At 36.6% G+C, this 13,976-nt stretch overlaps 1 protein-coding gene across 4 annotated transcripts in view; it reads left to right on the plus strand.

Annotated features, from left to right (window-relative positions):
* The window catches only part of LRFN5 (leucine rich repeat and fibronectin type III domain containing 5), a 323,883-nt gene that overhangs the window by 149,393 nt on the left and 160,514 nt on the right, over window positions 1-13,976 (plus strand). For 3 of the 4 annotated variants that reach the window (XR_011461733.1, XM_070358786.1, XM_005903830.2), the window contains exon 2: window positions 12,637-12,813. The exons of the other annotated variant lie outside the window; for it this stretch is intronic. The gene's annotated coding sequence lies outside the window, so the exon portion shown is untranslated. The remainder of the gene's footprint in view (window positions 1-12,636; window positions 12,814-13,976) is intronic. 4 annotated transcript variants of the gene reach the window in all.

Consider the following 13,976-nt stretch of genomic DNA (forward strand, 5'->3'; position numbering starts at 1 on the left):
CTCAGCTCAGTTACACCTAGGCAGCACCAACTTGGCTAATGCATATAATCCAGTAAAGAAGAAAATCAAGTTGTGCTTTTTCTCAGAGACTTATCAAAGTCTTGATAGTATATAGTGAATTAATAGTAAAATTTAAATGCATATATTTTTAGAGTTATAGAGGAAGTTACAGTTCCCTTGGTCAAATGTGAAAATCACAGACTAGAACATATTGAAAAGTTAATTAAAACTGTACCCTCCCCCCCATACCTGTGTGTTTGAAGAGAAACATATTGCTTCTTGATAGTCCTAAGGAATGAGGTAAATTTTCTCATTTATATTCAGTCTTAAATATTTATCACATTATAAATTTAGTGATGATACATGCATGGATTTATCTCATCACTTTGAAGAGACCTTTCCAAGCAGAGCTGTACTCTGAGGGTGCAGGCAAGTTGGTTTCCCTTTGGAGCAAGGCCAGCGCTTCCTTATTAGTGGTGGTGGTGGTTTAGTCGAGAAGTCGTGTCCGATTCTTGCCGTCCCATGGATTGTAGCCCACCAGGCTCCTCTGTCCGTGGGATTCTCCAGGTAAGAATACTGGGGTGGGTTGCCATTTCCTTCTAATTAGAGGCAGAACTGAACTGAATTAGAGGTAGTCCCAGAAGGACCGTAATATTTGGAGATACCCTCACAGCCATCCTGTCCAGCCTTAAATCCCACACGAGAATGTCGTCTTGGGGAATTCCCTGACCGTCCAGTGGTGATGACTCGGCACGTTCACTCCTGGGGCCCTGGGTTCGATCCCTGGTGGGAAACCAAGATCCTGCAAGCCAGGTGTGAACAGGAGGGGGTTGGGGGATGTTGTCATTTTTGATACCCATTTAGAATAAACTTCTTAACAAACAATGAACTCACTGCCTCCTACAGCCCCTCCTCCTGAAGGACTATTCAGATAGCCTGTTCCTAATGTTGCTCTTGGCCTTCACTTCACGTCATGTTCTCTGGCATTAACACCTCCATCTCCCACATCCCTACAAAGAATATTTGAAAATATCTCACCTGTGTCTTATCTCTTTCCCAAAATAAAGTTTCCATTTTTTTTCTTTCCAACTTTTTTTTTTTTTTTTTTAATTTGCAGTGGTTGGGCTTGGCCGTACTGTCCTTGGGTATCTGTCTAGAGACATGTTTCGCTCGATTTCAGAAGGAGACACACTATATTACAGATGTGGTTTGATAAGGACCAGATAATTCACTGAAGCTGTTAACTTGGTGTTCTGGATGTTCCTTTTCTATTGCTGAATGCTGAGATTGCAGCCGTGAAATTGTTGACCCTTGGAATCATGGAGACAATTAACACCTATACGTGAATTTCATATCAACTTCCTTTAAAGATCTATCCCTCACCCTGCACTTTAATGGTTCGGTTTCTGAATCTAAGCATCTTTACTTTTGGTTTTATTATATTTCATCTTGACAGCCTTGGCTCATCTATTAAACCTATGGAGACATTTTTAAATCCCAGTTTTGTGTCAGTCACAGATTCACAGATTTAATAAGCACTGTTTCTTATGTCCTTTTGCAATTTAGTGTCAAAATGCTGAACAAGAAAAGACCAAGGACAGCAGGGTTACTCTCTAATGAAATTATGTATCTGAAAGTGCTTTGCAAACACTATTTTATATTCATCTTTGGTTTTGCGTCCTTTCTTCCATCTTTTTTATATGTGCTCTTTTATATAATCTGACCTTATGTAGAATTCTTCTTATATAGTCTTCATCATTTCTTTAACTTCTTTTTCCAGTTACCTCTCTGCCTTCAGAATCATTTCTAGTTGCATCATTTGTATTTTACTTTTAGAATTTCTTTGTTTTTTGAGTCATCTTTTCTCTTAGAAACTTTCACAGGTGGTAACTTCTCTGAGATTTCTAGTATATGATTTTCCTTTATTTGCAGTTGAAAATCTTTAATTTGTATTTCTTGAGCATCTGTTATATGTAGTGAATATGCTTGGTGCTACATATACATTCAATTACTCATATGGTGTTCTTGGACCTCAAAGAGTTCATAAGCCAATAGGAGACCTAAGGCATGTGATGTACCATTAGGGGCACATGATTGTGACACCTCTCACGCCATTCTCTCAGTTCTTTCCTGTAGTTATAAATGTGTTTAAGTCCTCCCCACCCTTCTACCAGAAGGAAGTACTCCTCATGCTTCTAGGTATTTTCTACATCCATATTGCCTATTAGCATGTTTGCAATGATTCAATCTCCAGGTAGTCCTTGGTTCATTTGAGATTGCTCCAGAACCTTCTTTTAATCCACTGTGAATCCAATTTATAATTGCTCAACAGTTGCCCAGGATTGACAGCCTCTATTCAACTCACTATCTTTGGTCTAGAATGTATGCTGTGACTGTTATAAGGCAGGCTCAATCTTTCTACATACATTTTTATTTATATACTCTTCTTGTATATATTCATGAGGGTGTGCATATTAGAAATGTCTGCTTTATCTATATATGCATAAAGTAGGTATTTCTAATATAATGTATGTATATACTATGTAGGTATTTAAAGTATACTGTATATATAGTATGCCAGTGTGAATTTACTTAGACCATAAATTCATGACTTTGGATATATAAATGTCAAGTAGATCTATTTATAATATAGTGTATTTAGCATTTTGAATAGAGCTTAAAGTAATAAATTAAAAACAAAGAAACAGCCACCACCACAACAAAAACAGAATAATTCCTATCCACACATGCAGCATTTTCTCCCAGTATTTTAAACCATCTCACATTTCCCAAGCACCAGAAATCCATATTTTCTTTTGTTTTTTGGCTAATGAAGGTAAGAGCAGGTAGAGAGACTCTGTTCCGCCTCAGTCCAGCAAGGTAAATGGCAGTTGGATAATTTACCGTACACACTTTAGTGGCACAAAACCTAATTTTTATCCGTTAGAGTAAAGCAACTGCTGTGCTCTGGTACCCAGTGTGAGCGGCAGTGAGGTGCTTTTCCTTGATTAGTGGATTTAAGGGTTTTTGGGTGTTTTTTTTGTAGTTCTCCTGGAGACATTGTATTCAAGATGTGGTTTAAAAAAGGATTGAATAATTCACTGCAGTTGCTAAACTTGGTGTTCTTAATGTTCCTTTTCTATTAATGAATGCTGAGATTGCAGCCTGATACTGTTGCCTCATAAGGGTTATTCCAAGGCGCATGATGTACCATTATGTCGATTCACATGCAGATGTGAGAAATAATACAAAGAGATCCCCATATGTCCTACTCCTAGCTTCTCCCAGTAATACATCTTGCATAACTGTAGTATAAAATCTAGTATCTCAGTCAGGACACTGACATCGCTCTTATCCACTGACCTTATTCAGGTTTAGCAGCTAAACATATTCTTATATGTGTTGATACTCAGTTTTCTAAATTTTATCACATGTAAGTATGTACAAACACAGTCAAAATACCAAATGGTTCTATCCTCATAATACCTCTTGCTACTCTTCTGTACCCACAGCTGCCTCTGTCCCCCATCCCTAACTCCTATCGATTATACTCAACTTTAAAAGAAGTGTATTCATGTATTACTTGTATTATGAATATTAATAAACATATGGGACATGCACTTTCTCATCTGCATATTAAAAGTGATCTGCTTTCTACAGATTTCTGCATGAGTCAGAGTTTGAAGATAGTATATATATATATAATAGACATGTTTTGAAGTTCTATAAAATGTGCTTTAAAAATTCTTATGATTCAAAGATGTATGCAGTGTTATGCTGTCTTTATGAAATGATTTCTGTTTTCACCTGCAAGAGGTGAGGTTGTAGAGGAAAGGAAATAATGAAAGGAGAGGAAGGGATGTGTGGAGGGGGAGAGAAGCAGAGGGGGATAGAGGGAGGAGCAGTAAGGTGAAGGGCGAGAACCCGCATGTATAGAAGGTCTAAGGAAGTTGATGGGTCACTGCCCCAAATGTTCAGAGATCAGATGGAGACAAAGCACCAACGCCAGTATGGACTACAGTTAAAGACTTGGTATCTCAACCTGATAGGAAACTTTGTTGGTACTCTGAAGAAAGAAGTGGAAAGAGGGCAGAATCAGTGGAAATAAGTTGAAATGTAGAGGCGTTTGATTTATATAAAATATAAACATTTTTGGCAAGTTATATTAGACACATGCATTACTCACATCCACAACTGTATGCATATGTGTAATATCAAAGAACATTCAAAATGACACTATGGTGTCAGTGTTATTATAACCATTTTAAAACTAAGAGACAAAAGTTCTCAGTAAATCAGGAGTCACAGTAGACAGGGAGGCCAGAAAGGAATGGAGGGAGCAATGGAGGGAGGCAGGAAAAAGGAAAGAAAGGAAGAAATGGGGATTCAGGAAAGTGAAGGGGGGAGAATGAAATGGTATGTGTAGATATTAAACATTGCCTTGATAAGAACTTACTGATATTCTCCTTTAATTGAAAAATAATGTTACCAAGGTGACACACTGAAGTGAAGATTGCATGCCTGCTAAGTCACTTCAGTCGCGTCCGACTCTCTGCAACCCCATGGACTCTAGCCTGCCAGGCTCCTCTATCCATGGGCTTCTCCAGGCAAGAATACTGGAGGGGGTTGCCGTGCCCTCATCCAGGAGTGACCCTAATATCTGTCTGCTGATTTTTTTTCCAAATCACTAAGAGTAACCAGAATGTTGTACTTTATTTTCCCCTGTTTCAAGGAAACAGAGCAGAACTGACGTTTATAGTGTTAGAATAGACCACGATCTAGGACAGGAAGAAGTAAAAGGACAACTCTCTCACTTCACCAGGGGATGAAGATGTGCCAATCGAAGTTGTCTTTAAGAAGAAAAAAAATATTTTCTAATCTTTGAAATTCAAAAAAATAAAGGAAACATTTAATTCAGAGAAAACTAAAAGAAATTAAAAGAAGAGAAATTTTAGCTTCTGAATGATTTATATATTGGAGTATTTTTTATTACTATTTTGCATTTTTTTGATTCTGTCATATAAGAAGATATTATTAGTTATGCAAGGGAAGGTAGTTCATTAACCCTGTAATCTTCGTTCAGCCTATTTTACATTTCTTTTACTTATTTTTGTGTAGGACTCTTGTGGGCAAAATCTAGTAGATTTTTATAATTAAAGTCAAATTGGGATGATGCATTTGCTTTCTTCACTAAATCAGATATTAATTTAGTATCCATTGTTTATCAAGAAAAATCTATTATGTTAAATTATCATTATGAGATTTAGTGAAGGAGTCAGCTCCTTAAAAAAATCCAAAGCCAACAACCACCTATACCCACCTTCTGCCCCTTCTAAAACAGCCCTTCACCTTGGGTTGTATCTTACTGAAATATAGCATTACTTGAAGTTATTTTCTTGACTTGTTAACAGGAAATTGCAAATGCAGTAATAAAATTTTTAGGTCACCAAGATTTATGTTTTATTTAACTGCTGAACTCTTGCTATTAGAGGAAAGGAATGATTAGTTGTTCTCATTTACAATGTGACATTTACATTAAGCAATAAATGTTCTAGTGCCGCATTACTTTATTTATCATATGATCCTGGATGTGTATAATAATTTGTAAACATTTTCCTATAGTCAAGTGCATGATACTACACTTTTATCCAGTAACACAAATGCATTTCCATATTCAATCAGTGTCTCTAATTTAATTTTTAAATTAGGTTTAGCAATGCTGGTGATGAGGCAAGCTTGCTTTAGTAATAGTGTTTATATGAATCCTTCTGAATATTTATGCATTTAAAAAACTCATTTATGTGAAGTAATTTCCAATTTGATTTTGCAGTTCTAGTTCATTTTTTCAAGCTATTTGTCTTAATAAAATAGCACTTTTTGTGTTATACCCTCATTTTTGAAGTAGTGCACTAAGGATCATGGTCATATTATGCCAAGCCATATATGATTATTAAATAGCTGATTAAATTAATTTCAGTGAAACCATGATTCATTTGTTCACATATATCCAAAATTCTCACTTTTTGCTTCATGAAGATCAAACATCTATCTGGATGATTAAGTGTTTGATTTTTATTCATTTTCAATACAAGGTAAATATAATTAAGGACTAATGTAAAACACCTCCCTCATATTATTCTGTGGGGCTTCCTTGGTGGCTCAGTGATAAAGAATTCACCTGTCAGTACAGGAGACCCGGTTTTGATCCCTGAGTCAGGAAGATGCCCTGGAGAAGGAAATGGCAACCTATTCCAGTATTTTTCCCTGGGATATCCCATGGACAGAGAAGCTTGGTGGGCTACAGTCCATGGGGTCTCAAAAGAGTCAGACATGACAGCAACTAAACAAAAAGAACGTATTATTTTGTACTATTAGAGATAGCAAAAGGATAGAGAAAAATCAGTAATGATGCCATTTGGTGGATTTGTAGTTGTTCAAATCCTGGATATTTAAATTGAAAGGAATACTTAATATTATTTTACTGTTAGCTTCAAATATTTCAAGGATTTCCTTAAGGTTTAATGCGCTAAAACTTAAGGCAGCCTTAGGAAGAAGTTCTCTTTGTTGTTGTTCATTCACTTAGTCGTGTCTGACTCTTTGTGACCCCATGGACTGCAGCACTCCAGGCTACCTTGTCCTTCACCATCTCCTGGAGCTTGCTTAAACTCATGTCCATTAAGTAGGTGATGCCATCCAACCATTTTGTCCTCTGTCATTCCCTTCTCCCACCTTCAATCTTTCCCAGCATCAGGGTCTTTTCTAATGAGTCAACTCTTCACATCAGGTGGCCAAAGTACTGGAGCTTCAACTTCAGCATAGTCCTTCCAATGAATATTCAGGACTGATTTCCTTTAGGATTGACTGGTTTTATTTCCTTGCAGTCCAAGGGACTCTCAAGAATCTTCTCCAACACCACTGTTCAAAAACATCAATTCTTTGATGCTCAGCTTTCCTTATGGTCCAATTCTCACATCTATACATGGCTACTGGAAAAACCATAGCTTTGACTAGATGGACCTTTGTCAGCAAAGTAATGTTTCTGCTCTTTAATATGCTGTCTTTGTTTGTAGCTTTTCAGGAGGGAAATAAAATTATTGAATGCCCTAAAGTGAATAACACATTTTGATTGATACTTTCATATATACTATGCTTTGAAATAATAACAGCATTTTATAATATTGTTTTTTAATTATTATTTTAAAAGAGAAAACTGAGGAATACTGTCATAGTGATGGTTCCAACCAAGGTTCATAAGACTTTAAAGTTTTGCCTTTACTGATAGTGAGATTCAAATTAAAATACATGTTTAGATGACTGATGAACAGTCATTATTGATGAGAAAAAAAGATATTCCTTAATAACTCCTGGAGTTTTGCCCATGTTTTCTGAGTTCTTTTTGGAGTTTCATATTGGCATCTAAGATAATTGTTAGAGGGAGAACCATATTTCTTGGGAATACATGTACATAAACAGTAACAGTTGCCAAATTTTCTAAGACTGTGGAAGAAGGCCAACATAGCAACAACTTGGAACTATGGAACTGATCAGAATTTCTTATAAGATGTTTTATTTAAACATACTATCAAGAAGAAAAGGAAGTTTTTATGAGATCTCACAGGAAAAATGCTTTATTAGAATCACAGTGTAAAATCTCTTTGTTTTTGGCATTGCCAAAAATACATTGACCCACTGTCCCCCCAAAAGAAATAGCACCATTTTAGGTTTGTTCACTATAGAATCTATAATAGCTGTCTAAAATCTTCACTTGCATTATGAGATATAAGAGCATTGATTTGTAGTGAGATACCCCTGGTGAGCGGAGAAGGCAAAGGCACCCCACTCCAGTACTCTTTTGCCTGGAAAATCCCATGGATGGAGGAGCCTGGTGGGCTGCAGTCCATGGGGTCGCTAGGAGTCGGACACGACTGAGCAACTTCACTTTCACTTTTCACTTTCGTGCATTGGAGAAGGGAATGGCAACCCACTCCAGTGTTCTTGCCTGGAGAATCCCAGGGACGGGGGGGGGGTTGGTGGGCTGCCATCTGTGGGGTCACACAGAGTCGGACACGACTGAAGCACTGATGAGACCTTCAGCTTTGGCAGGTACTAGCTCTACAACCTTGTTAAAGATTTCTTGACTTATCTCTATTCCTCCTCTTTTTAAATAGTGATGTAGATGAATATGTGTTTAACTCATTTGATTCTTGAGAGAATTGATTTAGATAAGCATAATATAGTAATTGCTTAATTAAAGACAGTATAACAAAAGAAAAATGTTGTCATTAATAAATTATGTAGCCATACATATAAAGAACTTTGCCTGGGGAATTTGAATTATATAGGATTGTATCAGTTTCTATAATTTTCATATTAAAATGAAGACAAAGAAATACCCTTAATTATCAATCCTTAGTTTTTTTCTTTTTCTTTTAGTTAGCATAATAATTGGAAGTATTTCAATGCCATTCTCCCAAATCTTCCCATGGACTCTGTGGGAGAGGGAGAGGGTGGGAAGATTTGGGAGAATGGCATTGAAACATGTAAAATATCATGTATGAAACGAGTTGCCAGTCCAGGTTCGATGCACGATACTGGATGCTTGGGGCTAGTGCACTGGGACGACCCAGAGGGATGGTATGGGGAGGGAGGAGGGAGGAGGGTTCAGGATGCAGAATGCATGAATACCTGTGGCGGATTCATTTTGATATTTGGCAAAACTAATACAATTATGTAAAGTTTAAAAATAAAATAAAATTTAAAAAAATGTTATCAATTAAAAAAATAATTGGAAGTATTTATACTTTGTTATCATAATGCACTATTATAAAGTAAAATTCTAAATTCAAATTTATTCTTGCTGTGGTAACAATACTACTTGCTGTAGTAAATGCTACCTCATTACTGCAGATAAGGGAAAATAAAATTTCTAAAACAATTAGGTTTTTTGGCTTAAATATTTTAGTTCTAGGAGCTTATGATACTTATACCAGGAATTTAATATACTATTCAGTCACACACATGTGTAGATATGAGTTATATCATTTTTATGATAATATCTTCTTTTTATAATAACAAAATCCTAGAAATGGTGCTTTTCAGTTAGGATGTATTATGAGCAGATTATGTTGTATTCATATGATAGATATTGACTGATAGGATGGATGGTGTTGATGATAGAAGATAGAAATGGAATAATCGCCATGATATATTAAAGGAATAGGACAAAATGGCATACAGTATTCTTATATATGAATAAAAATCTACACATATGCACACACATTTATATATGCATAAAATATTTCTGAGAGTATGTTCTGAAATATGAAATTGGTTCTTTCTGAGAGGGCTGTATCTTTCTTACATTTTTGCCATATATATATTATATATGTAAAATGTATTTTAAAATATATGGAAGGAAATGAATGAAAAGGCAAGCAATAGCTATCTCAGATGGTTGGCATATTATTTATTTATATCTCTGTATAGGGGTTAAAACTATCGCACAATTGCATTCATCTCACACACTAGTAAAGTACTGCTCAAAATTCTCCAAGCCAGGCTTTAGTAATACGTGAACCATGAAATTCCAGATATTTAAGCTTGTTTTAGAAAAGACAGAGGAACCAGAGATTAAATTGCCAACATCCGCTGGGTCATGGAAAAAGCAAGAGAGTTCCAGAAAAACATCTATTTCTGCTTTATTCACAATGCTAAAGCCTTTGACTATGTGGATCACAATAAACTGTGGAAAATTCTGGAAGAGATAGGAATACCAGACCACCTGACCTGCCTCTTGAGAAACGTATATGCAGATCAGGAAGCAACAGTTAGAACTGGACATGGAACAACAGACTGGTTCCAAATAGGAAAAGAAGTACGTCAAGGCTGTATATTGTCACCCTGCTTATTTAACTTCTATGCAGAGTACATCATGAGAAACACTGGGCTGGAAGAAGCACAAGCTGGAATCAAGATTGCCAGGAGAAATATCAATAACCTCAGATATGCAGATGACACCACCCTTATGGCAGAAAGTGAAGAGGAACTCAAAAGCCTCTTGATGAAAGTGAAAGAGGAGAGTGAAAAAGTTGGCTTAAAGCTCAACATTTAGAAAACGAAGATCATGGCATCCGGTCCCATCACTTCATGGGAAATATATGGGGAAACAGTGGAAACAATGTCAGACTTTATTTTTCTGGGCTCCAAAATCACTGCAGATGGTGACTGTAGCCATGAAATTAAAAGATGCTTACTCCTTGGAAGGAAAGTTATGACCAACCTAGATAGGATAATAAAAAGCAGAGACATTACTTTGCCAACAAAGGTCCATCTAGTCAAGGCTATGGTTTTTCCAGTAGTCATGTATGGATGTGAAAGTTAGACTGTGAAGAAAGCTGAGTGCCAAAGAATTGATGCTTTTGAACTGTGGTGTTGGAGAAGACTCTTGAGAGTCCCTTGGACTGCAAGGAGATCCAGCCAGTCCATTCTAAAGGAGATCAGTCCTGGTTGTTCTTTGGAAGGACTGATGCTAAAGCTGAAACTCCAATACTTTGGCCACCTCATGTGAAGAGTTTATTCATTGGAAAAGACTCTGATGCTGGGAGGGATTAGGTGCAGGAGAAGGGGACAACAGAGGATGAGATGGCTGGATGGCATCACCAACTCTATGGACATGAGTTTGGGTGAACTCCAGGAGTTGGTGATGGACAGGGAGGCCTGTCATGCTGCAGTTCATGGGGTTGCAAAGAGTCGAACATGATTGAGTAACTGAACTGAACTGATAGGGGTTATGTCTTATTTATTCTATAATTTTATAATAACATATTTCTTTTATAATAAATATAAATTTTAAAGATAGCATTGGTTGTCAAATTCATAAAAATACTTTGAAATAAAGAAAATGTAATGTGAAAAGTGAAAGTTTCTCAGTCATATCTGATTCTCCAGCCCCGTGGAATAGTCTATGGAATTCTCCAAGCTAGAAAATACTGGAGTGGGTAGCCATTCCATTCTCCAGGGGATCTTTCCAACTCAGGGATCAAACCCAGGTCTCCTGCATTGCAGGCAGATTCTTGTACTTTTAGTCAACTTTATCTTTTATCTGTGCATTGATTTTTAGAATTTTGGAATAAATTCCATATTAACTTAGCAATAGTTTACCTTTCTCTTTGGATAAAGTCATAATTTTTACATCTCTAGCATATTAAAATTTGACTTTATAAGATCATTCACACATCTTTACAAATGGAGATAGCAGAAACAATAAGCTAAACTTGAGTGATCCTTGTATCATCTTCAGTCTATTTTTATTCTCACTCTTTAGAATTGTACTACTCCTCACGTTTGTCTCTGTGGATAAAATAAGTCATAGCCAAAGTAAAATAAAAATGCTTTTACTCATTTCAAGAACATTTTTAAAACTTAGCCGATTTCTACATTAAAAATTGACAGTGATTGAGTGTCAGTGATACTATTATATAGATCTTGAGGGAAAGCAAGTAAATATTGTGTCTCATAGAGCTAGGTTGATTATTATTTAGATTGACATGGAACTTTTAGAAACACATAGAAATCAGCAATCTGCTGACGTGGAGTTAAAATACAAATGGCACGTCTCTGTATTTTCTCCCTAGATGTATGGGTTGAAATAAGTGAATTTTATCTATTTAAGAATAAAACAGGCAACTTGGCAAACTATTAACTCCATGAAAGTTAAAGGCACTCAATCATGTCCAACTCTTTGTGACCCCATGGGCTATAAAGTCCATGGAATTCTCCAGGCCAGAATACTGGGGTGCGTGGCGTTCCCTTCTCCAGGGGATCTTCCCAACCCAGATCTCCTGCATTGCAGGCAGATTCTTTACTAGCTGAGCCACGAGGGAAGCCTGAGAATACTGGAGTAGGTAGCCTATCCCTTCTCCAGCAGATCTTCCTGACCCAGGAATTGAACCGGGGTCACCTGTATTGCAGTCCATGGAGTCGCTAAGAGTCAGACACAACTGAGGGCTTCACTTTCACTTTTCACTTTCATGCATTGGAGAAGGAAATGGCAACCTACTCCAGTATTCTTGCCTGGAGAATCCCAGGGACGGGGGAGCCTGGTGGGCTGCCGTCTATGGCGTCGCACCGAGTCGGATATGACTGAAGCGACTTAGCAGCAGCACCTGTATTGCAGGCGGATTCTTTACCAGCTGAGCTGAAAGGAGAGCCCTGTTTAACTCCATGAGGGCAAGACTAATGAGATTCATTCCTTCATTGCTGTATCCCCATTGTAGGGTTTCTGGTACTTAGTAGGGATGATTAGTATTTAACAATAGCCTACAAGTTAAATTCATTGAAATATAAAGAAAATTGAACTTTGATGTTCAGTTGTTTAAACTATTTTCAATTATGAGATAAGAAAACTTCCAAAAGTGAAAAGCAGACTGCTGACATATTTATTAGAATCAGAGCATATTACAGATTCCACTGGAAAGCCTTATTATGCAAATCTATGAATATTTGAGTTCTATTTAGTGATATTCCTGATCGAGATTGAAACTGATCACACAGTTAACAGCAACCATATTTTTCAAAGATACAGCATTAGCATGTTTTGATATGCTTTTTTTGTTGTTGTTCTTGTCTCCTTTGAAGAGTCCCTGTAACCATTCTGCCAGGTGTTTGGGAAGATATGTAGTAGCTGAGCACCCTTACTTCTGTCACCATCCTCAGAATCAACTTTGGAGATGCTTTCACCCTGTCCGTCTTCTGCAGCAGCCAGGCAGAGTGCTGACTCCTTCTCTGCAGTGAGGAACTCTTCAGGCTCCAGAAGTAAGTTGATCACATTCAGTTTGGTCATTGCCAGTGGGTTTAAAAACACTTTAGGTGAGGCTAACTAGAAATCTTGCTAATTAATATACAAATTAAAAGCCAATATTATTCATCGCTGAATATTTCTTTTATTTTTTGAGTCCTGTCTTTTTGGAGATACAAATTCTACCACATTGATGTTGCTAACCTATACTCTTATGGAATATTCAAAAAATTTTTTGAGATTTCACTTGTGTTATCACAAATTGTGTTTGCAGTCTTGAGGCATAGATGTGGGAGAGATTAGCATAATAATGGTTGCACATGAATAAATAGATTCATAATGACCAAGTATTTTATCAAAGTTCCTTAGCTGATGAGTTATGAAGATGGAATAAAATCCCTGGTTTTTTGATTCTTGAAACTCTAGTACTCCTTCCAGGTCTGTGATCCCTGTTGCTTCATAGAAGGTAAGGGACTTGTGCTAGAAATAGTACTTTTCTTGATTGGTTGATTTACTGAATGACATGTTCTCTGTGTCACTGAAGGAGAGTTATGGCAGCCTATACATATGCATTCAGAAAAACTAAGGACAAGGGAAATCAAATTCCCAACTATGTGTTTGTCTCTCTTCTTTCTAGTTGCTGGATAAATCAGGGAAATACATTAATTACACGATTATTTGTGTTCACAGTGTTTGATAGTAAAGACAGTTATTTCGAACTTTGGACTTTCCTGGTCCATAAGTTAGATTCTATCTTTTTGCTGTTTTTTTAGTTTATTGGTTTAAATTTAGAGTATTTCTTTTTTTACTTCTCCCAAACTCTTGATTTAAGTGCCTCTTGCTGCTGTTAAGGATATATTTGTATCACATTGCGACCATACAGAAAATGATTATGGGTATATTTTTACAGACAGCAAAATTTGATGTAGCCTAGATTGTCCTAGTAATTTGGTGCTTGGCAATTGAAATTTCCTTGAAGGGAATGAGTAGGAGATACTTAATAACCTTACTTTTATTTTGCAACATATTACAGCTTAATATGCCAGCAACAGACAAGTCTTGTCCTTAGAGAATATAGAGACTGTTAAGAATTTATTTCTGAATCATAGTGTTACCCTTGTATAAGATTTAAAACAGGCCATCAGTGTATCATTGCTAGTGTACTGAAAGTAATATAGAA

The sequence above is a fragment of the Bos mutus genome, chromosome 21, assembly GCF_027580195.1.
Source record: "Bos mutus isolate GX-2022 chromosome 21, NWIPB_WYAK_1.1, whole genome shotgun sequence".
Lineage (NCBI taxonomy): Eukaryota > Metazoa > Chordata > Mammalia > Artiodactyla > Bovidae > Bos > Bos mutus.